This window comes from Hyperolius riggenbachi, chromosome 4 (assembly GCF_040937935.1).
Source record: "Hyperolius riggenbachi isolate aHypRig1 chromosome 4, aHypRig1.pri, whole genome shotgun sequence".
NCBI lineage: Eukaryota > Metazoa > Chordata > Amphibia > Anura > Hyperoliidae > Hyperolius > Hyperolius riggenbachi.
Window position 1 is genome coordinate 498,780,601 of NC_090649.1, and position 24,424 is coordinate 498,805,024.

General features: G+C 46.3%; 1 protein-coding gene across 24 annotated transcripts in view; it reads right to left on the minus strand.

Moving 5' to 3' along the window:
- Nucleotides 1–24,424, minus strand: part of LOC137504538 (neurexin-1) — a 2,090,050-nt gene that overhangs the window by 1,556,868 nt on the left and 508,758 nt on the right. The window lies entirely within an intron of this gene.

A 24,424-nucleotide genomic window follows, 5' to 3' on the forward strand; every position in this document is an offset into this window, starting at 1 on the left:
ATTTGTGCACCAGGGATTTGCAGGATTATCTTTTTAACAAAAGTTTTTAACAAAAGTGGAGTTACACTTTAACTAGTTAAGAACCTTAGTGATTGAAATCTACACCCTGTTTTGATGGCTCTCTGGCTGTCTGGTTGTAGATTTCAATCCACCGACATTCTCGTCGCTTTTGTTGCTCCCGACAATCTCGCCGATGTCATAGAGACGGCAGAGTGGGTGGCACAGGTTCCCGACATGTGGCAGGGACGGCGATTGCGGCGGGTATGTGCGGCGATTCGGCGGTATTCTGCGCTATTCCGCCTTTTCTGGTACCAGCAGTCTCTGGTTCTTAACCTCTTGACGACCAGCTAACGCCGATTGGCTTAAACTGGTCGTCTGCGGGTTACCATGGAGCGGCCTTTCCATGTCAGTTCACGGAGGGTGTCTCAGTGAACAGCCGGAGAGCCGCCGATGGCGGCTCGCCGGCAAAATGTAAACAGGCGGGGAAGAAATCCCTGCTGTTTACATCATACGTCGCTGCTGCGCAGCAGCGCCGTAAGGCAGATCGGCGATCCCCGGCCTCTGATTGGCCGGGGATCGCCGGCATATGATAGGCTGAAGCCTATCCTAGGAGGCGCAGGACGGAAATCCGTCCTGCGCAGCTCACAGGGGGAGGGAGAGGGAGGGAGTGGGAGAGACGGCAGAGAACGCTGCGGAGGGGGGCTTTGAAGAGCCCCCCGCTAAGCAAATGCAGCCGGCGGCGATCAGACCCCCCCCAGCAGGACATCCCCCTAGTGGGGAAAAAAGGGGGGTAGTCTGATAGCCCTGCTGCACTCCTGATCGGTGCTGCGGGCTGTAGAGCCCACGCAGCACCGATCACTGAAAAATCCCCTGGTCGGCAAGTGGTTAAGGAGGCAGAGACCGCTGGTACTTAAGTGGTTAAGCTGTTCAAATTCGCACAGACATTACAAAAATAAATAAATAAGATGACAGATTACCTGGTCAGCAGGAGATGGTGGAGGAAGCCGTGTCAGTGAGAAAAGAGAAAAAAAAAAAGAGAAGAAAAGTGTTAATTAACAGAAACTAACAACTCCACTCACATTAATTAGCAAATATTCCGACATTCAGCGGGGAAGCACAGCTCTAGCTCAGGAACATCTCTCCACTTAAAGTGGTCTGAAACTCTGACATAACATTCAATAAAAATGTGTTTTCATACTTTTTATTACTCGAACAGTTATCATATTTGCTTTTGTGCACAAGTAATATTGTCTGTCTACAAATTACACGTTTCCAAGTGTAGTTTATCGTGCCCTGAAAGCTGGCATAGCATTTTATTCAAACTGCTTTTTTTATATATTAACATCTGCTAGAGATGTAACAACATCGGAATGTAAACAAAGATACTGTTATCTACAGTTTGGATGCGGATTGAAGCTGAATAGCAGGACAAAGTGCTTTTGTTTAACCATTTCAGTGATGTTCTGCTAAAAAACAATTCTGGGATAGTAGCTTTCAAGCTGTGAGGAATCTTTTAGAGCAAAGTAGAAATGCTGACTTTCAGACCACTTTAAACACTAAAAGATGAATCTCATCTGAATAGGAATCGGGGTTGGCAGATCTCCCCATTTACTTACAGACACATCTAAGCTAGGCTGTTCCTGGGGCGATTTACAGATAACCAGGGCCTAAACTGCTTCTCACTGGCCACAAGACCTGAATAACTCATCCGCTGTCAGTGAGTAAAGGGAGGAGTCGGCAGCACTGATAGGAACGGATGTGACCCCTCACAGCATCCAAATATTAAACTCCATAAAGGTCGATGAGCAGAACAGACAGAGATTCTCTCAAATCCATGGACAGGTTGTCTACATACGTATCAATCAGAATGGCTTACACAGGTATGAAGATTATTACTATTGGTAAGTATTTATATTATATATAGCATCAACATCTTCCACAGATCTGTACTGCAGCTTAACAGTCCCTCAGAGGAGCTCACAATCTAATGTACACCATAGTAATATGTCTATGTATCATGTAGTGTATGTTCTGTAGTCTAGGTCCAATTTTGGGAGAAGCCAATTACCTTATCTGTATGTTTTTGGGAGGTGAGAGGACACTGGAGTGCCCGGAGGAAACCCACACAGACCCAGGGAGAACATACAAACCCTGTGCAGATAGTGCCTTGGCTGGGATACGAACCGGGGACCCAGCGCTGAAAGGCGAGAGCGCTAACTGTTCTGGATTTATACATGGGGGGGGGGGGGGGGGTTATTCAGTAACTATTCAGCAGTCCTTCCTATGTTGCACACCTTTTGCCACCTAAAAGCAGGCACATTTTTTAAATGAAGGCTGGTTTTAACACAAACAGACAAACACACCCACTCACATGCACGAATGCACACACACACACACACACACACTATATACACACACTCAAACGCACACACACACTGTACACACACACACACTATATACACACACTCACACGCACACACGCGCTCGCGCGCACGCACACACACTATATACACTCACACTCACATGCACACACACACACTATATACACACACACACACACTATATACACATACTCACACGCACACACACACGCGCGCGCACACACACACACACACACACACACACACTATATACACACACACACACACACACACACACACGCACGCACGCACGCACGCACGCACGCGCGCGCGCGCGCGCACGCACACACACACACACACACGCACGCACGCACGCGCGCGCACGCGCACGCACATGGTCTTAGCCCCGGAAAACCTCCTTTGCGTAACAAACTACATTGCTTGTAACGTTTTTCCCTGATCTTGTTCGGTCACTTCCCGTTTTCTCTGTCGGCCATCTTGTTGTAATTTATCTACAGCCTTTTAAACACGGCTTCTCCCGGCCCCGAATACTTATTAACCAGCCCGGAATAGTCACTCATGCACAGCTGAGGTTTATAGGCTGTATATTGTTTTTGGCATTATAAATAGCTGCACTTGCTGCCTTCGCATTTTTACTGTCGATCCATCCTTATTATGCAACTTCTCATAATTTATGAAGTTATTCGCTGAACTGAACGTGAAAGAAGCTTTATGGAATCTCCAGGACTTCGAAGGCTTCTCAGCGCTTATGCTAACAATGAAAGCGCTACTATAAAGTACTCCTGGTCACCCGTGTGACGACGGCTTCAGCGGGGTAAAAACGTCATGTCCGTGTCTTGCTGCGGGAATTTATGGTGATACAGAGTCACTATATATATGCGAACCAATGTTTCCATATCTCATAACGTTCACTCATCAAGCGGTGCAACCACAAGGACCAGCAGGCCGTGTCGGGATAAATATGTAAAAGCAATAACAGCTTTCTAATGAGTTCATAAAATGAAGGCCAAATATAAAGGACACAAACAGATACCGGACAGCCAAGCACCAGTCAAGAAATGTAATACGCTCCTGTAAATATTCACCCTCCTACTATTCAGCAGGATGTCATTAGCAGACATATAACACCCTAACTTCAAACCTAATGGGAACCTGAAGTGAGAGGTGAGATACGGAGGCTGCTATCTTCATTCCCTTATAAACAATGCCAGTTGCCTGGCTGTCATGTTGAGTTTTTGGTGGAGTCACACCTGGAACAAGCATACAGCCAGCTGGGTCACACCTGGAACAAGCATACAGCCAGCAGAGTCACACCTGGAACAGGCATGCAGCCAGCTGGGTCACACCTGGAACAAGCATACAGCCAGCTGAGTCACACCTGGAACAAGCATGCAGCCAGCAGAGTCACACCTGGAACAAGCATACAGCCAGCGGAGTCACACCTGGAACAAGCATACAGCCAGAGGAGTCACACCTGGAACAAGCATACAGCTAGCAGAGTCACACCTGGAACAAGCATACAGCCAGCAGAGTCACAGCTGGAACAAGCATGCAGCCAGCAGAGTCACACCTGGAACAAGCATGCAGCCAGAGGAGTCACACCTGGAACAAGCATACAGCTAGCAGAGTCACACCTGGAACAAGCATACAGCCAGCGGAGTCACACCTGGAACAAGCATGCAGCCAGCAGAGTCACACCTGGAACAAGCATACAGCCAGCGGAGTCACACCTGGAACAAGCATGCAGCCAGAGGAGTCACACCTGGAACAAGCATACAGCCAGCAGAGTCACACCTGGAACAAGCATACAGCCAGCGGAGTCACACCTGGAACAAGCATGCAGCCAGCAGAGTCACACCTGGAACAAGCATACAGCCAGAGGAGTCACACCTGGAACAAGCATACAGCTAGCAGAGTCACACCTGGAACAAGCATACAGCCAGCAGAGTCACAGCTGGAACAAGCATGCAGCCAGCAGAGTCACACCTGGAACAAGCATACAGCTAGCAGAGTCACACCTGGAACAAGCATACAGCTAGCAGAGTCACAGCTGGAACAAGCATGCAGCCAGCGGAGTCACACCTGGAACAAGCATACAGCTAGCAGAGTCACAGCTGGAACAAGCATGCAGCCAGCGGAGTCACACCTGGAACAAGCATACAGCTAGCAGAGTCACACCTGGAACAAGCATACAGCCAGCGGAGTCACACCTGGAACAAGCATGCAGCCAGCAGAGTCACACCTGGAACAAGCATGCAGCCAGAGGAGTCACACCTGGAACAAGCATACAGCTAGCAGAGTCACACCTGGAACAAGCATACAGCCAGCAGAGTCACAGCTGGAACAAGCATACAGCCAGCAGAGTCACACCTGGAACAAGCATACAGCTAGCAGAGTCACACCTGGAACAAGCATGCAGCCAGCAGAGTCACAGCTGGAACAAGCATGCAGCCAGCAGAGTCACACCTGGAACAAGCATGCAGCCAGAGGAGTCACACCTGGAACAAGCATACAGCTAGCAGAGTCACACCTGGAACAAGCATACAGCTAGCAGACTCACACCTGGAACAAGCATACAGCCAGCAGAGTCACAGCTGGAACAAGCATGCAGCCAGCAGAGTCACACCTGGAACAAGCATGCAGCCAGAGGAGTCACACCTGGAACAAGCATACAGCTAGCAGAGTCACACCTGGAACAAGCATACAGCTAGCAGAGTCACACCTGGAACAAGCATACAGCCAGCAGAGTCACAGCTGGAACAAGCATGCAGCCAGCGGAGTCACACCTGGAACAAGCATGCAGCCAGCAGAGTCACGCCCGGAACAAGCATGCAGCCAGTGGAGTCAGACCAGCATCAAAGCTTCTGATCTGCATGCTCACTCTAAAGCAATGAATTAAAGTACTAGGGCCCCTTTTTTTTTTCAACCTCCGGGTTGAAGGAGGAAGTGACGGCAGCGAGGCTTGGAATGCTAATAATAGGACGCATGGACCTATATGGGGGGCGGGGAGGACGTGCATTTATGGGTAAATTACCCTTTCATTCCCCGCTGCAAAGCTGCTGTAATTAAAATTCATTTGAAGTAACCACCTGATGAGCATCCCTGGTGAATGACAGGCCGGGTCAGTAACAGGAAGATCCCGGTGGCTGGGAAACGAACCAGGAGCGGTCTAGCGCAACCACAAGCTGACAGAGGAATCAGCGTTGTTCTCTGGTCTAAACTCTCCCTTTATATGCCAGGCTGGCTTTGATTTTGGCACATGACCGTGCTGCGCATGCGTATGGATGTCCACGTGCAATGCGCACGCGTGCGCATCCATGCGTTCCAAAGGTTGCGTCTTCCCATGTTGATGTCATGGCACGCACGTGCGCAAATCATCACATGAAACGCTGCGCATGGCCAGACTACAGCAATCGGAAAAATCAGCCTGGATCGTGGACAGGTGAGTGTAAGAATTGGAGCAGACAAAAGTGCAAGATACACACAACATGTTTCAGGCATTGCCCTTCCTCAGCTGACATGTCATGTGTATTGTGTGTATCTTGCACTTTTGTCTGCTCCAATACAGTTATGCTGAGCCTTTGGTGGGCCGTCTCCATTCTTGACTTGTGGTTGGGGTATATAGTCCATAAGGGTGTGGAGGATATAAGGGACCGTATAGAGGGCTGTGATATATAGTCTGTAGGGGTGAGGAGGTGACAGCCCTAGACAGACACAGCCCAGACCACCAACACACTGATATGCTGAGTTACATAGGAGATAGGAGCTGTCACTCAATTCCCAAATACATTACAGATAACTGAATCATGATATATTTCCTAGAGCAGCCAATCAGTATACTAGTTTTATTTTCACATCTGAAGCCAGACTCTTTTTACTCATAAGGGGCCCATACACTGGTCGATGTCAGCCATCGATCGATGGATTGATTCTATCAAATCTATTGATTGATCGATTTGTGGCCGATTTCAATCAATTTCGATCAATTTGATCTATCTGACTGGGTGGAAAATCTAGGTCGATCTGGTGCTGGCAGCAGATCAATGGCCCATAGAGTAGCATTGGATCTAATGGTCCAATAATGCATTTAGATTGATTTACAATAGATTTCATTCTGAAATCTATTGGAAATCTGTTCCTAGTGTGTGGAACACATCAGATAGATTCCTGTCAGATTCTACCTTGACAGACATCTAACAGAAATCTATCTGATGGTTGAATCTGCTGCAAATCTATAAGTGTATGGCCACCTTAGGTTTGTTACTCCCACTAGCTGACTGGCAATAACATCACTTGAGCCCCAACTTATAAAACACTGTGGAATTGATTCACTAGAGAATGTTAATCTTAGCTTGTACAGATAGTGCATATTAGGATTACTAATGTCTGTCTACACAGCGAGTTACGCAAATCACTTAAAGGAGTACTATCGATTGAAACGACTTTTTTTTTAATACTGTATATTAGTGTACACATTACCACTAGTGCTAGGGGCACTTTATTTATTCACCCAGGTCTCTCTCTTGCTATCCCTGCTTAAAAATTCATTTCTCACACAGCTCATAGTAGTTTGGGTCACCCTGAGCTGCTTGGTTACTCTGTCACACAGCTCACAAATATATGTCACTGTGTCACTCACAGCATGCAGGAGACCTGAGGAGAAACAGGCTGATCTGAGGTGGTAACAGGTAACTAAATGAGCTGTAATATTGCTGGAATATAACTAGCTATAACAATAGTCTGTGTTTACACTCAGACTGGCTGCCTGCTTGAGGTGATTCACTCCAGGCTGCATCCACTTTACAAGCTGCTGAGAGGGGCAGACCACTGTTTACAATTAGCATTATTAGTATCTTTATCAGTCAAGAGAAGCAAAGATAATAAACACACATTGCTAGACTCTTTAACCCTTTACCACCATATCAACAAGATTCTTTCAGCAAGGTGATAATTAAACTATAAACTGAGGAGTTGATAGCATCTCCCCTTTGCAGAGACATGGTCTAGCCCTCTGGGAGCTCAGTATTAGATACATTTTGTATCCAACACTGACGCCAAAACTGACGGAGGATTTTACAGCTGAGAAGAACAGCTGTGTGAGGAATCAAATTGCTTCTAGTACTTGTCCTAATGTGTGCTACAACATACAGCATTTAAAAATAAATGCATACATCGATAGTATTCCTTTAACGCACTACATACTGTATATGCACCAGTTACGCTGCATGTTACTCAAGTAATGTAAGTAGTGCATGTACTGTACATAGTGCGTTACACAATCTGAATAACTCACTACACAAATTGTGCAAATGCTGGCAATTATAACATGAGTTGTTTGCATCCATTAAGATGGACATTCTTAAAGTAAAATAAAACTTAGACATAGCATTCATTAAACATGTGTTTTCCTACCTTTTAGTACCCAGTCAGTTACCATATTTGCTTTTCGGCAGAAGTAATATTGTCTGTTTACAAATTACAAGCTATCAACGTACAGTTTCCCTGCTTTGAAAGCTGCCATTGCATTTTATTAATAGATTTTAATATATAAATACAGCAGATTTCTGGTGAAAATTTCTCATCTGTCTTTGCTTGTCATTTCAGTACAGTTCCGTTTCAGCACATGGCTAGCTGTAACTAATTGTAGCAACAGAGGAATGTAAACAAAAGATAATGTTATCACCACTTCAGATGTGGATCACAAGCTGAAGGAGCTTTCCACTGAAGAATAAAGTGCTGTGTTTAACTGTTTCAATGCCGTTCTGCTACATTTTTTTTTTCTGTGATTGTAGGGTTACGGCTGTAAATACCGTAATCTTTTAGTGCAAAGAAGGAATGCATTGCTGAGTTTCAAACCAGTTTAAGTGATTCAACCCCCCATGGACCTTATTCATTTCACTTTCAATTCCTACGTTTCCTCCTATGTGATATTTTTATATCTAGTTGCCAATAAAACACATTTTAATTGACCAGCAAACAACAACATCAAATAATTTTGACGGGACTTTTTCTACCTACTTTTTGGTATTTTTTTCAGTTGCGAAGGTGCAGAAAAGGAGGAAACATTATCTCCTGGGAGAAACCGCTGGAGACAAAGTGAGCTGAATAAGGGCCAGGGGCCCAGCATCACTAACCATACTTTGAGAGGAATCTCAGAAGACTTGCTTACAGCCATATGTATGACAGCTGCGTCGTGAATGAATGTTTACGGGCAAATTCATTTCTTTTGTTTCTAGTTTAATTTAGCTCTGAAAAAAAAAGATCTTCTTTCCTTTAAGTAAATTTATCATTTCATATGTGGCTAAACAACAAGAATCGCAAAACCATTAAAGAGATCTCATGGTAGAGTTGTTTCGCTAAATATGACCTTTATGCATGGACGCTCTCATTGCTCTGATGTCTGTCTGGCATTTTATTTATTGATGGTATTTTTTTATTCAACAGAAGATCTTTCACAGATTTAAACTGCTGGCTTCGTGACTCTGTTTACCAATGTAAGAGTAAGACCACTAGAGTTGTCACCCAGTAGCGTAGCAATAGGGGTTGCAGAGACTGTGATTGCACTGGGACCCCTGGACTAGAGGGGGACAAAAAGGGCCCTCATTTAACCCTTTGTGGAGCAGCTGCCTAACCCTCCTTAAGGACCAGGCGATTTTGCATGGGGGGTGCGTTTAGGGGAGTCAGGCAGCCGGATCCCCAGTGTAGCTAGGTAGGTGTGTGGTCTTCTGTGTGGCCAGGTGCCCCCCCTGTAGGCAGCAGCCTTAACTCACTTCCCAGGCTCCAGCGATGAGCAGCTGTGGACCCCTCCTCTCTGGCCGGCATCCCCGCTCGCATGGATGTTACGTTCCGGGTTGCAGCTTGATGACGTCATCAAGGCAAGACCCGGCACTTACATCAGAGCAAGCGGGGATGCCGGCCAGAGCAGAGGGGAGTGCCAATCACTGGGGGAATGGCAGGAAGGTGAGTGAATCCTCTCCCCCCCCCCCCCCCACCACAGCATCACTAAACAGTGGTCACTATGATCCGCCGGCGATCATAGTGATCCCGTGATCAGAAGCCATACGCGATGGCTTCTGATCACTGAGGGGAGATGTCAGCTGTCATATGACAGTTTAATCTCCCCTCTCCGGTGCTCACGATCGCGTTGGGAGCGGAAACGGCGAGTGACGTAAATCCTACGCCGCATTAGGCTAGAACAGCCACAAGTGTGGTGTAGGATCTATGTTACGTGGTCCCCAAAAGGTTAAAGCAGCAGGGCCAGCCATACTATCCCAGGAAGAAGAAAAAACCCTACATATACTGTATAAGTAGACAACTACTTTTTCTAGTTACATATCAGATGTATTGCACTGTCCACGTTTTGATTTTAGTGAATTTTAATAAATAAGTAAATAAAGAGAATTCTGTTCCTGGCTTTTGCCCTCTTACATCCCTCTGACTGAAGCCAATCTTGATGTCCTTTCCGCCCTTACTTTTTTTCTCTCCTACAAACTGTACTGTCATAGCTAGCTTGCTTTGTAAACATGTGATTTCAGCTGTGAAATTGCAGCCAACAGGCCCTCATGGCCAAGAGCCTAGAAGCAGAGCTTGCCGACAAGCACACAGTTCAGCCAACCCATTTCTTGGTATATTTTTAACATCATTATCATTGTTTCCCAAAGAAAGAAGCACAGAGACGTTGACTCTGCTATTGAGCAAAGATGTATGCATCTCCTTCACTTCCTGGTTAGTTAGCAAGTGCCAGGCAGCCAGCCAATCACCATGCTAACTAACCAGGAAGTGGAGGAGATGTGATCACATGAGCAAGTCATGTATAAGGGTTCAGGTTTCCACTGTACTTTCTGCATTATTATATTTGCTCCAAGACCAGGACCATGCCCGTTCCTGGCCCGCGCCCCACCCTCCAGGAAGGGGGGGGGGGCACCGACAGATCTCTACAGAGGGGCCAGCCAGCTATAGTTACGCCCCTGCTGCTTATGTCATAAACATGATGGCAGAGTTGCTAATTAGCTGAATACAGAAACTATTAACAGTCTAAAACTCATACATCACACATTAAATAACAATTACAGAAAGACTGGAAAACTGAGATCACCAGAATCCTTCTGTATGGCTCAGCAGTTGTTCCTTTGCAGCATTTCATAACAAAGATATCGTCCTCTGTGCTGAAAGCCACCAGCTTCCCAAAAAAGTGCATAACGGCTGCCAATAATTCACAACTGCTTCCCCATATGTCACTCTGTACTGCCAAGCATTACCAGTCTGTTCTACTTTTAAGCAAATTTCATTATATTATAGCTCAGAGAAGCTCTCATTAAAAAGTATTATTAAAAAATGTCAGATTGTTTTCACTACTGTACAAAACAAACTTGCATTTATTTATTTTTCTAGATAAAAGTATACGGTATGTATTATTCATGCGCAGTCTACAAAAGAAAAGATAAAGTATTTCTTGTAGAATGTTTTTTCAGCTTTATGCTTTGATAACGTTGAGAAATGTGTAGCTGCTGTATTATTGTATGTTTTGTGTTATCACTTGCCACTATTTTCGTGTATTTATTTAAACCTTTCAATATATGAAGGTTATAAATTGCATACATTTAAAATAGGCCTGTGACATCCACAAGTAGAATATTGGCAAATTATCAATATTGTACTATGAGAAACACTGAGTCATTCCCACACTCAGTAACCAGTAATCTTTACTGGTAACCCTAACCGGACCTTACTCTCACATCAGCCCTCCTTCTCCAAACCAACCCCCAAGGTTTCCCCTGCCAATGCCTAACCCTAAGGACCCCCTGCTGATGCCTAACTCTAGACATCCCCCTGCCTATGTCTAACTCTAACACCCCCCCATGCCTAACCCTAAGGACCCCCTGCTGATGCCTAACCCTAGCAGTCCCCCTGCTTATCCCTAACCCTACCAGCCACCCCGATGCCTAACCCTACCAGCCCCCCCGATGCCTAACCCTGCCAACCCTCCTTCCCCTGATGCCCAACCCTAACAACCCCCTACCGATGCCGAACCCTACCAACCCCCCTTCCCCTTATGCCCAACCCTAACAACCCCCTACCGATGCCTAACCCTAACAACCCCCTACCGATGCCTAACCCTAACAACTCCCTACCGATGCCTAACCCTAACAACCCCCCCTTCCCCTTATGCCCAACCCTAACAACCCCCTACTGATGCCTAACCCTAACAACCCCCTACCGATGCCTAACCATAACAACCCCCCCTTCCCCTTATGCCCAACCCTAACAACCCCCTACCGATGCCTAACCCTAACAACCCCCTACCAATGCCTAACCCTAACAACCCCCTACTGATGCCTAACCCTACCAACCCCCCTTCCCCTGATGTCCAACCCTACCAACCCCCCTGGTGATTCCTAACCCTAACAACCCCCTACCGATGCTTAACCCTAACAACCCCCTACCGATGCCTAACCCTAACAACCCCCTACCGATGCCTAACCCTAACAACCCCTGATTCCCAACCCTACCAACCCCCTGCTGATTCCTAACCCTAACAACCCCCTACCGATGCCTAACCCTAACAACCCCCTACCGATGCCTAACCCTAACAACCCCTGATGCCCAACCCTACCATCCCCCCTGCTGATTCCTAACCCTAACAACCCCCTACCGATGCCTAACCCTAACAACCCCCTACCAATGCCTAACCATAACAACCCCCTACCAATGCCTAACCCTAACAACCCCCTACCGATTCCTAACCCTAACAGCACCTATAAGCCCCCCTCCCATGCTAACATTAAGGCTTTGCTTTTGCAATGCTAAATAAAGATTTTTGGATTTGGATTTCTGGTTAGACCTGCAGCACAGAGAGGCACATTGAGCAGCTGTTCTAGCAGGCAGGGAGTGTGCAATGCTCTAGGCACTGCAGCATGTTTTTGGTACACGGTTCTCAACCACTGAAGTGTTCATGACATGTATGACCACTGACACAGTCCATTGCAACGTGGTGGGTGCAGCCCCCCCATCCATTTTCATTGGGACAGAGGAAGGTGCCTATGCTGCCTTATAGAAAATACAGCCCTGTTCCCAATCAAACCTAACCCTGCTTGATAAACACAATCAGTATATTTACATTTGGTCATTTTCCTCCCCAGGCTCTGAATCCAAACACCCCCGGCTAAGATATTTAGCACCAGATATAACGGCTGAATGCCAGTGCCCAAATAAACTAACCGTTCAGCTAAAGGACGATGCTCTTAGCTGAACCTCAGAGAGTCAGAACCAAGATGATCGGTCCTAAATTTATCATATATGACCAAGACTAGGTAATCGGTCCAGAGACAGCCAATTTCTCAGCGCACAAAAGGATGAAAAAATGGGGTATTCAACTGTTTATGAAATTTTCCAGGTTTTTCATAAAAATCAATGTGAAGCAGAGCAAGGCAATTTCATTTATCTCTATTTAATGACCAACACACTGAGACTGACAATGTTCCATTCTCCAGCACTGCACACAAACCATAAGATGACATGACGGTGAAAGAAGAAGACATTTTCAAAATGACTAGGTGCTGAGACATTGATAATTCACTTTGTTTATTTCATATACATGTCATTGGCTGGTTCGCCAAGATTAGCTATAGAGGCTCGAAGAAAACAGGTAACCACGGGATTCAGTTGCCTGGATACAGGCTGATTAGTACAACTCACTGAAGAATGCTGGGAAATTCTACCTGATCCTTCAGGGCCATTTGTCAAAGCTAGTTATGATGACAAGAGAACGTTATACTTTACTGAAGTCCTATCAAATGACAAACGGCAATTTCATACAAATGAAAACAAAAATGCATGAGAACATGAAGAGGAGGAGGAAAAAAAGACCCGCACTGTCCCAACACTGCTCTGCATGTAACGCTCGTGGCTTGCAAACGACACGAGAACCTTGCTGCAGCTGAATAGGTTTAAAGGCATTGAGCGAAGTAGAGCCTCCTGTCGACAGAACTGCAAGCACAAGCATGGTGGAGAATATAATCAGGAGGACATTTGTATTCCACACCGGTACACCTCTTACCAGCGCTTATCTACAATGCTAGTCTGTAGCTGACAATACTATTAGCAGCTGCTAGGAAATGAATACCAGTTTGTTTCATTTTGTTGGTTGACAGGCAGAAGAGATTATCAAAATGCCACAAATACCTTTCCAAAGTTACACAAACTAAATGTTATTCCCCCTTATAAAAATGTCTGGATATCTACAGGGTGAAGGGCTTCAGTTTCATGTAACCATGGAGCTGGCTGAGTTCCCGGGACTGTATATTAGTTAGGCTTAGCACGATAGACTCTATAGAAGTATTCCATAAGGGAGGCTCAGAAAGTCAAGCAAGCCAAACAAAATTCATGTTTTTGTTGGCCTAACTTCAAGAACATCTCTGGCTGAGGAACATTTTGTTCCACAAGGAATAAATAAATAATAGCAGGGTGGTGGTGTAGTGGTTAGCTCTCTCGTCTTGCGTCGCTGGGTCCCTGGTTTGAATCCCAGCTAGGCCACTATCAGCGTGGAGTTTATGTGTAATCCCCGTGTCTGCGTGGGTTTCCTCCAGCAGGGATGATCTCACGAGTGCTTATTAGTAGTGAGATACTAAAATTCGTCATTAAAATGAGGCTTAATTGTTTCAGGTGTGTGGCTGCCGGCTGAGAGACGAGGGGTTACTTTCCCACAATGCCGCCGGCTTCTATGCATATCACATCTTGCACGCAGCCTATTGGATGTTTTGCAATACTCAATAGCACCCACTTCCTCCTTCAAGCCAGAAGGACGAAGTGCACGCCAGTGAGTCTTGCAACGCGTCCCATAGGCCACGTGCAAGACGTGATACGCATAGAAACCGGCAGCATTGTGGGAAAGTAACCCCTCGTCTCCCAGCCGCACACCTGAAACAATTAAGCCTCATTTTAATGAGGAATTTGAGTATCTCACTACTCGTGAGCACTCATGAGATCATTCATGTCCTCCAGGTACTCCGGTTTCCCCCACATCCTAATAATAATTGGCTTCCCCCTGAATAGGCCCTAGACTACAATACATACATAGATATATGACTATTCCTGTTGCAAAATTGTGCAACCCTGATTCCCCCTGAGCTCAGTAGGGTGTAGCTGGGCACATAATGTTCCTGATTTCTCCCATGTGTCTACTATGCTCTCGTGATCCTTGGAGATTATTTGAAAGGATAAGTAAAGTAGTAGATAAAGAGAACCTGAAGCAGCAAATTTACCTAACAAAGAGCATACTACCTGATCTGGAGGGCTGGCTGGATCGGGTAGCCACAATCCCCATCACCCTGCACTGCTCCTGTGGCCAGCAATCTTTAGGTTTCATTTTTGTGGCCCCTGGGGTCATGACGATGGAAGCTCCGCTTTGTTAGTCTCACATGCAGAGCAGCGTGCAGGGAGGCAGGGGTGCGGCAAGGGGAGTGGCCAGGGCTGGGGTCATGACGATGGAAGCTCCGTTTTGTTTGTCTCACATGCAGAACAGCATGCAGGGAGGCAGGGGTGCGGCAAGGGGAGTGGCCAGGGCTGGGGTCATGACGATGGAAGCTCCGCTTTGTTAGTCTCACATGCAGAGCAGCGTGCAGGGAGGCAGGGGTGCAGCAAGGGGAGTGGCCAGGGCTGGGGTCATGATGATGGAAGCTCCGCTTTGTTAGTCTCACATGCAGAGCAGCGTGCAGGGAGGCAGGGGTGCGGCAAGGGGAGTGGCCAGGGCTGGAGTCATGACGATGGAAGCTCCGCTTTGTTTGTCTCACATGCAGAACAGCATGCAGGGAGGCAGGGGAGCGGCAAGGGGAGTGTTCGGGGAGAGACAGAGCTGCCCAATAGCAGCTGGAGAAGAGCCGTTAGGAATGCCCCAGTGGGCACTTTGCAGGAGTTCTGCTAGGGACAACCCTATCCCTCGAAATTGGCAACAAGCTGAAGGTCCGCAATTTCGTAGAGTCACGGCGCGTTCAGGGGGGTATGGTTGAGAGTGGCACATAAGGTACACAGAGGCATGTCATGGACCAGGGAACATGCCTGTGTTTCTTATCTGCCCCTCCTGCTGTGTCACGGGTACACTTTAAGGCCATGTGCCCCCAAGAAGATCATATTTTAATTATTTGTTGTTAAAGTGTCTTTCTATGTATGCATGCACACCAATCACACAACTGATAATTCACTAAGATATGTAGCTTGATAAAGTATGTCTCAAAAGAGGGTCGTTACATTTCTCACGAAATAGAACATTTTTATTAATTATTATTATTATTTATTTATTATTTACTTATTTACTTTATATTTCTTGCTACAGGCAACTTTGTTCAAGGACATTTCTAATTTTCAGAGGATCTCTCTATCTAGGCAACAAGTCATTGGAATGGCAGGGGAATAGCAGTTATCCCAAACACAGATCTTTTGTTGCACAAATCTGAGTTTAATATATGATGGTCCTAATGCATTTATCTCTCTTGAGTTTTCCATTTTTATCTTTTACCTTCCTATCAGTAAAATATGCTTTTCAGAGTATGAGTTGAATTGCGATATTACTTTCTCAAATTATGTTTACTATTTTTTTTTACTTACTAGGTGGTGAAAAGACATGGAATAGATAAGGTGAGAAAAGATAATAAGTGAAAACTCACCAAATACATTTAATGCATCAAATGAGTAAATGTGTCAAGGAGGATGTCAAAGGTATAATGTAAGAAATGGCTATACATACAATCCTCAGGGAAAGGCAGAAATATGAACTGTCTAATGTTCTCTAGCTCTGCAGAAAATATGTCAGTATCATATAAATGTATTATTCTTATTTTTATTTCTATAATGCTAATATCATCCATAGTGCTGTACATAGTACAAAACAAACAATGGAGTACTGTAACGATTGGTGTCAGCGAGGACAGATTTCTCTGATTATTGGTGATCTGCAGTATCACCAATAATACAGATGCTATACCTGATTATGTGGTGATCTGCAGAATCACCAATAATGCGAGTATAGCAAGACACAGGACAACCAGACGTAATGATAGGTGCTTGGTGCAACAGTAATGATAGAGATACTTGTTCTCCCAGAGGAGATGGGAGAGGGGAGTATCTCAAGATAACAGATGAGAACCAACTCCAGCAGGCTGGAGATGTAGACAGTAGTGTAATAGATCTCCCGAGGAGTGGGTAGAAATATACTGAACAAGTGTACTGATCACCCGAGGAGTGGGTGATTCAGACTATACTGAAGCCACTACTACCTGAGGAGCAGGCAGAGGAGATAATATTGTAGTGATTATTCACCTGAGGAGCAGGTGATTAAGACTGTACTACAGCTACTGACCACCTGAGGAGCAGGTGATTCAGACTGTACTGCAGTTACTGACCACCTGAGGAGCAGGTGATTCAGACTGTACTGAAGCTACTGATCACCTGAGGAGCAGGTGATACTAGCAGAGGATCCCTCACCAGTGACTAACTCACTGGCGAGGACAGGAAGGTCAGACAAGCAGGTTTGGCAACAGGCGGACAGAGACAGTACAGAGACAGGAAGCTAAATCAGAGTAGTAATTCAGGCAGAGTCGGCAACTATATCAGATAGGCAAAGGTACAGAATCAGTGAGCAGAAGAATAGTCAAGCTAGCAGAAGGTCATAACAAATAATACAATTCAATTAGTACTTTAAGCTATCAACAGAATCTGGCTAAGTGTGGATCCCCAGCTCCTGCTGGTTCTAGCACACTTTAGGATCTGACTAGGTCTGAGTGCTAACACGTAGCATTTGCAACAGCAGACGCGGAGCAACTGACAGGCAGGTCCTATATATACTGAGAGCGCCCCACAGCGCCGCCCCAGTCACTCAGCCAACCCTGAGCATAGCTGGAGTCAGCTGACTAAGTGATCAGCTGACTCCCCTTCTAGATGCATAAAGGTCCTTTCGCTCGGCGTAGCCCTTAGTCTATGAGCGATAGAAGGACCAGGCAAAGCACCAGCATGTAACTGTGCGGCGGAAACCGCCGGCTGCGACGCAGAGATAGCCGCCATGCCGCTTGCTGTTGCAGCAGTATCTCCGCTATCCATTACAAGTACATGTGTACATATACACTTATTAATGTATATAAAAGTCGGAAGGAGGTCTTTATGACACAGAGTGACAGATATCCCCAATCGAGTAGTCTACTACACACAAACTGAACACTTGTTATGTTAAAGCCTCATTTACACGGGTAGATGAGGCTCCGATGTTCCTTATCAATCGAGCCGCTGATGCGGCTCGATTGATAAGATCCGACAGGACGGATCTCCCCACCGCCGATTCCCTGCTCGTTCCCCGCGAGGGCACAATAGCAGAGAATCGAGCGGAAGATAAGCGGCGCTGGCGGGGACGAGCGGGGAATCGAATCCGGCGCACGCGCGGCGAGCGGGCACGCGGCGGGTACGCGCGGGGACACGGAAGAGGCGATCCAGCGGCTAATCGAGCCGCCGGATCGGAGCCTCATCTACCCGTGTAGATGAGGCTTAAGAGGATAAGAATCTGAGAGAGCCTAAGCGCTTTGAGTCCTATTGGAGAAAAGCGCTATAGAAATGTTATTGTATTGTATTGTATTGGATTGTAAGAACACCTTCGAGAAACCACAAAAACAAATGAGTAAAATAATAATGTATCAGTTATTATAATAATAATAATAATAATAATAATAATAATAACAATAACAATAATAATAAGTATTATTATTATTATTATTATTATTATTATTATTATTATTATTATTAAATAATAATGATAATATTAATTGTTTTGTATTTTTGCATTAAAATGTACCTTTCCAATAATGTTACAGCATGTTGGGAGTTATTAAAAGTCAAAGAGAAGTCTAAATTTCATATCTTATGTGTCATTTGCAGCAAGGAGCAGAAAGTTTTTTTTTCTTCTATTAGAAAAATTAGGACTGATTAAAAAATTGCAGCAGATTGAAAAAAAATGAAAAAAAAAAATATGTATTTATTTTTTTTATTACCTTGACTTTATTACCTTGACCTTGGCTGAAAAAAGTTAGCCAAAAATCTTTGTGATAAACATATTGTCTTGACTTAGACAGAACTACATTTTTTTAAATGTGTGGTTTTTTTTTGTTTGTTTGTTTTTTGCTTAAAAAATAAGAAAAAAAAGTTTGATGTCAGTTCTGTAAATATAATTTTAAGACAGTGAGAGTTGTGTTGCATTACCTATAACAGCAATAATGCAGCACAATGGAACTGGGGAGGGGCGTGGCACATTATTATTTAGTATTTATATGGCACCAACCTCTTCCGCAGCACTGTACAGAGTATATATAGTCTTGTCACTAACTGTCCCTTGGAGGGGCTCACACAATCTAGTCCCTACCATAGTCATATGTCTATATTGTGTAGTTCATGTATTGTAGTCTATGGCCAATTTTTAGGGGGAGCCAATTAACTTATCTGTATGTTTTTTGGCAGTGGGAGGAAACCAGAGTACCCGGAGGAAACCCACACAGACACAGGGAGAACATACAAACTCCTTGAAGATAGTGCCATGGCTGGGATTCAAACCGGGGACCCAGCGATACAAGGCAAGAGCGCTAACCACTACGCCACCGTGCTGCCCATTATCAGCGCATTGTGTCACATACATTGAAGCATACATATAATGAAAAGTATGCTTTATTGTTGCTGTTAAAAGTGGACAAAGTACAGAGTACAAAGAAGATACTTACTGTATTAAGAGCGGGAAGCCTCAGCCTCCTATTGAGTCTTCCCTCAGTATTCTGATGTCCCCCGTCGCTGAGCGTGGCCCCACGGAGAGATTAGCGTCAATGCATTGTCGCTAAACACATCGAGGCCGCGCAGCTCTTCTCCTTGTATCGTGGCCACGCAGTAGCCGCGCGAGCCTGCCTATGCATGCGCAGTAAGCCGGAGCTGCAGGCTCCGTGCTAATGCGCATGCGCGGCCGTGCTCGCGTGTGTACTGCGAGACCATGCTGCATAACGGGAAGGAGCACCGCCCTGATCTGAAGGGGAATCCCGCCCAGTGACGGGGGACATCTCAGTAGCGGGCGAGCCGCAATGGGATCCTGAGGCTTCTCTCTCTTTAGGTGAGTATCGGATTTTGATCCTGAGCTTCAGCCGGTATCGCTCTATTGGGCATGTTTCTCTGTGAGGCACTGCATGCAGTATGTTGTGTTGCCAGATGTCATTGTACCGCTATGCACCCGCCACACTGTAAATGCCGTATGGTGTAGCACTGCAGTGCGGCAAACTGCATTATTATGCTCAACTGCAAATGTAACCTAACAGGACTCTTACTGCAGCTCAACTGCAAAAAGTACACCTCTGTATTAATAGTTTCCGATACACCCTGTTTACACTGAACATAACATGAAGCCATGGCCTGAGTACACTAACCCTAACATGGGAAAAGAAGAAAGAAAAACTGCAGCATGAGATTCATAATTAAGCAACATAAAGGGAGGGGGGACACCAAGAGCCCAATAGTGTGATATTGTATAGATGATAATTAATAATGAGTAATATAACAATTTAATACTCACAAACCAGGGTTACCATTAGGCAACCACTGTGAAGGCAGGTGGGGAGATTAACCTGACCCCACTCAGGATTAAAAGTCGCTCTCTGTAGATGTGAAGAAGATGGATACAACCCTCCACCAAGGGTGGACTTAGCAATACGTAGAAGCTTTCCAGAATCAGAATCAGAATCAGAATCAGAATCCTTTTATTTCGCCAAGCACGACTGGGTCATGCCCGGAATTGGTTTTAGCAACAAAACAGGCAACAAAACAGGCACAGAAAAATTTGGCAATAGCATTGAATTGCAGCAGTAGAAAGACAGTGAGAAAAGGACAGTGCGAGATAAAGGCAGACATTGCCTTGGTAGCCGTAACAGTAACAGTGCAAAGAGAAACAAAAAGAGGAGTAACAATGAAGGGCAGAAAGAACAGACTTTTACATAGAGTTAAAATAAAATTAAAAATAACACTTTCAGTAACATGGGCTCAGCAGCTAGAAAGAAAGATGCAACCTTGGGGAGGGAGGGCTTAGTTGGAGTTTAAGAGTCTCACTGCTGTGGGGAAGAAAGTGTCTCTGTGTCTCGTTGTTTTGGTGTGGATTGCACGAAACCTCCGGCCCGATGGTAGCCATGTAAAGAAACGATGACCTGGATGTGATGGATCATTGGCGATCTTCTTTGCTCTGGAGCCCATCCTGGAGTTGTGAATGAGCTCCAGTGGGGGGAGGGGCTTTCCAATTATTTTCTCCGCTGTTCTGATGACCCTCTGTAGTTTGTATCTGTCGCCGGCCGAGGCACCAGTATACCAGACGAGGATGGAGGAGCAGAGGACCGACTCGATAGTGGCAGAGTAGAAGGACTTAAGAAGTTCTTGGGCCATGCCGAACTTCTTTAATTGACGCAGGAAGAACAGCCTCTGCTGGGCCTTCTTTTGGGTTAAGATAGTGTTCGCCTTCCAGTTCAGGTCGTCTGAGATTGTTGTGCCCAGGAGGCGAACGTTGGGTACTCTTTCAACTTCGGATGCATCTATGTAGATCGGGCCGGGGCTGGTGCTCTGCCTTCTGAAGTCAATGAGCATCTCAACAGTTTTGGTAGTGTTGAGAACCAGCTTGTTCTCCTGGCACCAGTGGCAGATCCTGTCCACCTCCTGCCTGTAAGCCCGCTCGTCGTTCTTGTTAATGAGGCCAACAATGGTGGTATCGTCGGCGAATTTGATTACCTTAACGGAGTTGGTCATGGATATACAATTGTTAGTATAGAGCGAGAACAGGAAAGGTGACAGGACACAGCCTTGAGGGGCTCCAGTGTTAGTGGTTCTTGGCCTGGACGAGATGTTGCCCAGCTTTACAATTTGGGACCTGCCCGTTAGGAAGTCCATGATCCAGCAGCGAAGGGTGGGGTGAACATCAAGGTCTACAAGGTTGTTATGCAGTATCCGGGGGCTAATGGTATTGAAGGCCGAGCTGAAGTCCAGAAGGAGCATTCTGGCATATGAGTCTGGTCTGTCCAGGTGGTCCGTGATGTACTCCAGGCAGATGTTGATCGCGTCGTCAGTGGATCTATTCGCTCTGTACGCAAATTGAAACGGGTCCAGTTGGTGCAGTGTGTAGTCCTTAAGAAAGGATAGGATCACTTTCTCAAAGATCTTCATGACAACGGATGTGAGGGCCACTGGTCTGAAATTATTGATGTCCGTGACACCTTGCTTTTTGGGGACAGGGATAATGGTGGATTTTTTAAAACATGTAGGGACCTTGCCTTCATTTAGAGACTTGGAGTATATGGGAGTAAGGATGGGAGCCAGCTGCCGTGAGCAGGTTTTCAGGCAGGCTGGGGACACACCGTCAGGGCCTGAGGCTTTCCTTGCATTCAGCGTCGACAGGTGGCGCAGGACCACAGCCTCGCTTACTGCTGGGGTGGAAGAGCTTGGGCTTCCAGAGAGGAGGGCAGAGTGTGTAGGATGCCGCTGCAGTTCCGTTGGGTCCTCGAACCGGCAATAGAAGTCACTAAGTTCCTCGACTAGCTCAATGCTTGGTGTGGCATGCTGGGGGGGAGGCTTGTAGTTTGTGGCCAACTTGAGCCCTTTCCAGACAGCCCTTGGGTCGTTTGAGCTGAGGTTCTGTCTCAACCTCTCCGCATACTCCCGTTTTGCGGCTCTCAGTTCCTTGCTGAGGGAGTTCCTGGCTGTTCTGAAGTCCTCTAGTGAGCCAGACTTGTGGGCAGCTTCTTTGCGCTTCCGCAGCTGTCGTAGCCGGTTAGAAAACCAAGGTTTGTTATTCGGGTAGATTTTGAAGGACTTAGAGGGAATGCAGGATTCCTCGCAGAATCTTATGTAGGAAGTAACAGTGTCCGCCCACTCGTCCAGGTTTGGCGATTCCAGGGCCTTCCAATCCGTGCTGTCAAAGCAGGCCTGGAGTTGGTTCTTTGCCTCAATTGACCACACTTTTGTGGACTTTAGCATCGGCTTTGCTGATTCCAATCGTCTCCTGTAGGTGGGGACCAGGTGGATGAGGCAATGGTCGGAGGAACCCAGTGCAGCCCAGGGGATAGCCTTGTAAGCCTCTCTCAAGACCGTGTAGCAGTGGTCAAGAGTGCTAGTATTCCTGGTGGGGCAGGCTACATGCTGGTGGAACCGTGGCAGTTCCCTGCGAAGGTTAGCCTTGTTAAAGTCACCCATAACAATGAACAAGGAGTCTGGGAGGGTCATCTCCCACTGAGTGATGGTGTCACTAAGGTCATGTTCGGCGAGTTTGACGTCGGCGTCCGGCGGAATGTAGACGCCTACGAGGACATAGGAGGAGAACTCTCTGGGTGAGTAGGTCGGCCTACAGTTGACAAGTAGGAGTTCAAGTTCGGGGGTGCACTTCCTGGCAAGTAGTGACGTGTTCTGGCACCATGAGGAGTTTATGTAGAAGCAGACCCCACCGCCTTTCTTTTTCCCTGAGAGAGTGGTGTCACGGTCTGCCCGGATGAGGTTGAAGCCCGGGAGAAGAAGGGCATTGTCAGGGATGCCCTCATGAAGCCATGTCTCTGTGAAGCAGAGGACAGGGGTGTTGCTGCCAATCTCCCACTTGTCGCCAAGAAGGCGAAGCTCATCTAGCTTGTTGGGGAGGGAGCGAACATTCGCCAGGAGTGCTGAAGGGATGGCTGAACGCAGGCCCTTTTTCCTCAGTCTTACAAGGGCACCTGCACGGCAGCCCCGTCTGCGCTGGACCATACGGGGTTCTGGGGTGGAGCTGGTGATCTGCTGGATGTGCCTCCAGACAGACTTGCATAGGAGCCCTTGCCCCGACTGAGGGGCCCCGCAATGCTCCCACTGGATAAGCTGTGCCCTTGTAAAAACAGTGCGTGGTGTGTGGGATGGCTTGGGGGTCACAGTCCCTGTGGTTGCAGACATGATGGGGGGCTTGTGGGCAAGGCAGACTGGTATGGAGCATGTTGTGGCAGGGCAGAAGCAGGCCAGCGGTTAGGGAGACAGGGCAGCAACATACATATGCAGGGGGCAGCTGGCAGGAAGAGTAAAGCAGCAGAGGCGCAAATAGAATAAAAGTCACTTAAACGAGCTTAAAACCGATGGGGCAGTGGTGGGCCTATCCCATCCATGCAGACAAAGCAAACAAAGGAAGGACTGTGGCATCAACAGTCAAACAGCAATTTATTTATACTCCACAGTAAAAATAGGCAACGCGTTTCACGGGCTCAATCCCGCTTCATCAGGCCAATCAAAAAGGAGCATACAGCTTAACAGCATCAAAACCACACTGAGCGCCTCTGCTTTAAGCAACATATTTATAGAATTACTGCAACATCACTGTTGTCTTATGCTGGATTATAAATGGATAGGTTGAATGCTGAATGAGCTCTGAAGTGGCTGCACGCTTTGTATTTGTCTGACAGGTACACTTTAGGTGCAACTTGTTTGCTTCCATCAGTAAATTCACACGACTCCCGGGCAACGTTTGACAAGATCATGTCCGTGGCAAACAGGCCGTTTGCTGCATGAATGTATCTCCATATTTCAGTATCTCTTGTTCAACAATACATTTATGTACTAAAAAGACAAGTGGCTACAGATGACATCTTTAGCTGAGACAGAAGAGCGGGATATGCAGGGAGGTTAATGAGATCACACTCAAGTGGCTTTCACCAAATTTGCCTGTCTACTGTTTCTAATTAAAATGTGATTTAGTATTTATGAATCAGGCAATGATCTACTTGCGGGATTGATGAGATTTTGCTTAAAGGGAATGCACTGTCCTTCTTGTTATATGTATTTATTGGTTAGTATGAAGAATAGTTTTATTATTGTTTGGTCAGGAAGTGACATTAGGGCCCGTTTCCACTAGGGCAAATTCGCATGCGTGGCCTGCATGCGAATTCGCATAGGCAATGAAAGTGGATGGGACTGTTTCCACTTGTCATTGTTTTCGTGCGTTTTTCTTTGCAGGATTTTTCTGCACGGTAGGGCCTGCAGAATTCGCCTGCGTG